This window comes from Sander vitreus, unplaced genomic scaffold (assembly GCF_031162955.1).
Source record: "Sander vitreus isolate 19-12246 unplaced genomic scaffold, sanVit1 ctg331_0, whole genome shotgun sequence".
Classification (NCBI taxonomy): Eukaryota; Metazoa; Chordata; class Actinopteri; order Perciformes; family Percidae; genus Sander; species Sander vitreus.
The window spans coordinates 7,501-12,500 of record NW_027595474.1 but is presented as its reverse complement, the minus strand read 5'-3'; positions in this window follow the sequence as shown (position 1 = coordinate 12,500).

Here is a 5,000-nt window from a genome sequence, read left to right as displayed (position 1 = left end):
TTAGAGCTATAAGTAAACGTGCTTGGTCGGGACTATTGACGTCCTTTTTGACGCAGTTATGTTAAGGAAAGGGTCGTGGGTGGGCGTACGGTTCTGTGACACGCGGGAGGAAAGAAAAAAGTGACTATAGCAAACGTGACAAGCGGGACATGAACCCCGCTCTCCTGGGTGAAAGTCCTGCGTTTGTTTGACCCGTCCACCCCCCCAACCAACCTCCATATGCAGAAATTCGACCTTACATAGTAGGCTACTCTCTAAATCCTCTATAACTGCTGCTCTCCCCGGTGCCTTACACAAACACGCTGAAAGACGCCTTTTTCGTCGCCTCAGACGTTAAGAGACACTGTCCAAACGTCCTAATTTTACGAGTTCAGAATGAGAACGGTTTGAGGTATAATATCTAACATTTCTGCATTAAAACCAGGGACGTCATTAAGCCTGTTTTAGGGGTGCTGACGCTACCCCAAAGTGTTCATAAACCCCCCCAAATGAGGAAAATATTTTTATTTTTACAGTGCACTCTGTATCACATGTATACATGTATGCATGTATGTATGTATGTATGTATGTATGTATGCATGTATGCATGTATGTATGTATGTATGCATGTATGTATGCATGTATGTATGCATGTATGTATGCATGCATGCATGTATGCATGTATGCATGTATGTATGCATGTATGCATGTATGTATGGATGTATGTATGTATGTATGCATGTATGTATGTATGTATGTGTCTGTTTTATCTGTCTTCTTCCAGCTGCAGCAGATGGACACCATCACACCTGCAGAGATGCAGTACAGACACAAGACCAGCAGGGGACACACTACTCTGAAAACACACACACACACACACACACACACACACACACACACACACACACACACACACACACACACACACACACACACACAAACGAGACACACACACACACACACACACACACACACACACACACACACACACACACACACACACACACACAGACACACACACACACACACACACACACACACACACACACACACACAAAGACACACACACACACACACACACACACGGTTGGTGGAGGAATCAGGAGGTTTGGATAAGATTAGATTTGATGTTAAAGATTTCCAAAAAACCAGAGGTGGAAAGTAACTAAGTACATTTACTCAAGTACTGTAGTTAAGTACAAATGTAAGGGTACTTGTACTTTACTTGAGTATTTCCATGTTCTGCTTCCTTCTACTTGTATTTCACTCCATCTCAGAGGGACGATTTATCAGTCACCAAACAAACTCTGTGCAAGTTTCAGAGTATTTAAGTATCACCACAAAATGTCTCATTTTATTTGTTCATTCATGTATTTTCTGTACATTTTATCACAACTATTGGTACATTACTCTGATTTCAGTCATATTACATGTTTTTGTTTCCATTAAAACTATATATGTATGAATGTATGCATGTATGCATGTATGCATGTATGCATGTATGCATGTATGCATGTATGTATGCATGTATGTATGTATGTATGTATGTATGTATGTATGTATGTACGTATGTATGCATGTATGTATTTATGTGTCTGTTTTATCTGTCTTCTTCCAGCTGCAGCAGATGGACACCATCACACCTGCAGAGATGCAGTACAGACACAAGACCAGCAGGGGACACACTACTCTGAAAACACACACACACACACACACACACACACACACACACACACACACACAGACACACCTTGGTTAGTTTGTGTGTGTGTGTGTGTTTGTGTGTGTGTGTGTGTGTGTGTGTGTATGTGTATGAATGAGTGAATATGACGACATTAAACACAGACCCAGAGTTACATTGTCACATGTGTAACAGGAGACACAAGTTACTCTAATAATAAGGTAGTAACAGATTACTCTGATTCATCAGGTAGTAACAGATTACTCTGGTTCATCAGGTAGTAATAGATTACTCTGGTTCATCAGGTAGTAATAGATTACTCTGGTTCATCATGTAGTAATAGATTACTCTGATTATTATGTTTCTGTTTACCTCTATACTGACGTTTTGGCGTATTTTTTGACATTTGTATCTCTAACCCTTTTTACATATTTCTGTCACTTATAACAAATGTTTTGGCGTTTTTTTTGCCAACGTTTTGTCACTTCGTCCTCCGTTCTGAAAGAAGCCTGAAGGTAAATGTAGTTTTTGACCTTTAAGGCATTGTTTCTCCACAGTTCTGGCTGCTGTTTCCTTGTTTTTGTCTTTTTGTTTTACATTTTTCAAATTTCTGAACTTCCTACAAAAGCTTGAAGTGCCCCCCTACCTGCCCCCCTACCTGCCCCCCTACCTGCCCCCCTACCTGCCCCCCTGTCTGCCTCCCTATCTGCCTCCCTACCTGCCCCCCTACCTGCCCCCCTACCTGCCCCCCCCTACCTGCCTCCCCTACATGCCTCCCTACCTGCCTCCCTACCTGCCCCCCTACCTGCCCCCCTACCTTCCTCCCTACCTGCCTCCCTACCTGCCTCCCTACATGCCTCCATACCTGCCCCCCTATCTTCCCCCCTACCTGCCCCCCTACCTGCCTCCCTACCTGCCCCCCTACCTGCCTCTCTGCTGTACTGTTCTATACTCTACATGACCTAAAACAGGCGTAGAGGCATTTATCAATTTGAACGTGAGCATAGGCTGAGATCAAATCTCACGTCTGGTCTGAACTCGTGTATGTAAGTTTTGGAGTCAGTGTGGCCTTGCGGTGCAGCATATAATCAGTTTAACAGGAGAAGGAGAAGTCATCAGTTTTTACAACAGTGCACACGTACGCTCACGGGCCACGCTGGAGCGCTCCATCGGATTGATTAAGGGCAGATGGCTCTGTCTTTCCTCAGCGGGGGGGGGAGCCTACTATACAAAGGCAGAAAAAGTCTGCATCGTTGTTTTAGCCTGTAGGGTTCTGCACAACATCGAGCAGGAAAACAGGGTGCTATAAATGTAGTGATGGAGCCAGATGACCCGATGCCCAGAGAGCAGAGTCCAGCACAGCCCCAACTGAGGGCTATACCAAGGAGACAGGATATTATTCATCACTTTTAAAAGAAACTTTTCAAAAATCCTATGAAAAATCGAGGAAGGGATGAAGTGACCCTGCCCGGAGGAAGCCTGGGGCCGGGTTTGCCACGGAGCCCGGCCGGGCACAGCCCGAAAAAGCTACGTGGCAGACATCTCTCCATCCCATGGGCCCACCACCTGTGGGAGGAACCGCTGGGGTCGGGTGCGCTGCCACATGGGTGGCAGTGAAGGTCAGGGGCCTCGACGGACCAGACCCGGGCAGCAGAGGCTGGCTCTGGGGACATGGAATGTCACCTCTCTGTGGGGGAAGGAGCCGGAACTTGTGCGGGAGGTGGAGCGCTACCGGTTAGATCTGGTGGGGCTTACCTGTACGCACAGTCTTGGTTCTGGAACCATACTCCTGGATAGGGGTTGGACTCTTTTCTTCTCCGGAGTTGCCCAGGGTGTGAGGCGCCGGGCGGGTGTGGGGATACTCACAAGCCCCCGGCTGAGCGCCGCTACGTTGGAGTTTAACCCGGTGGACGAGAGGGTCGCCTCCCTACGCCTGCGGATTGTGGGGGGGAAAACTCTGACTGTTGTTTGTGCACATGCACCAAACAAGAGTTCAGAGTATTCGGCCTTCTTGGAGACCTTGAGTGGAGTCCTGCATGGGGCTCCAGTCGGGGACTCCATAGTTCTGCTGGGGGACTTCAACGTGCACATGGGTAATGATGCAGACACATGGAGAGGCGTGATTGGGAGGAACGGCCTCCCTGATCTAAACCAGAGTGGTTGTTTGTTGTTGGACTTCTGTGCTAGTCATGGATTGTCTATAAGGAACACCATGTTCGAACATAGGGATGCTCATAAGTGTACTTGGTACCAGAGCACCCTAGGCCAAAGGTCAATGATCGATTTTATAATCGTTTCATCTGATCTGAGGCCATATGTTTTGGACACTCGGGTGAAGAGAGGGGCGGAGCTGTCAACCGATCACCATCTGGTGGTGAGTTGGGTAAGGGGGTGGGGGAAGACTCTGGACAGACCTGGTAAGCCCAAAGGGGTAGTGCGGGTAAATTGGGAACGTCTGGAGGAGGCCCCTGTCCGACAGAATTTCAACTCACACCTCCAGCGGAGCTTTTCGTGCATCCCTGTGGAGGCTGGGGGCATTGAACCCGAGTGGACAATGTTCAAAGTTTCCATTGCTGAATGGCCCCCTTTTTAAAAAGGGGGGAACCAGAGGGTGTGTGCCAATTACAGGGGTATCACACTTCTCAGCCTCCCCGGTAAAGTCTACTCCAAGGTGCTGGAAAGGAGGGTTCGGTCGATAGTCAAATCTCAGGTTGAAGAGGAACAATGCGGATTCCGTCCTGGTCGTGGAACAACGGACCAGATCTTTACTCTCGCAAGGATCCTGGAGGGAGCCTGGGAGTATGCCCAACCAGTCTACATGTGTTTTGTGGATCTGGAGAAGGCGTATGACCGGGTGCCCTGGGAGATACTGTGGGAGGTGCTGCGGGAGTATGGGGTGAGGGGGTCCCTTCTCAGGGCCATCCAATCTCTGTACGACCAAAGCGAGAGCTGTGTCCGGGTTCTCGGCAGTAAGTCGGACTCGTTTCAGGTGAGAGTTGGCCTCCGCCAGGGCTGCGCTTTGTCACCAATCCTGTTTGTAGTATTTATGGACAGGATATCGAGGCGTAGTCGGGGTGGAGAGGGGTTGCAGTTCGGTGGGCTGGGGATCTCATCGCTGCTTTTTGCAGATGATGTGGTCCTGATGGCATCATCGGCCCTGTGACCTTCAGCACTCACTGGATCGGGTTTGCAGCCGACTGTGAAGCGGCTGGGATGAGGATCAGCACCTCTAAATCGGAGGCCATGGTTCTCAGCAGGAAACCGATGGAGTGCCTTCTCCAGGTAGGGAATGAGTCCTTACCCCAAGTGAAGGAGTTCAAGTACCTTGGGGGTCTTGTTC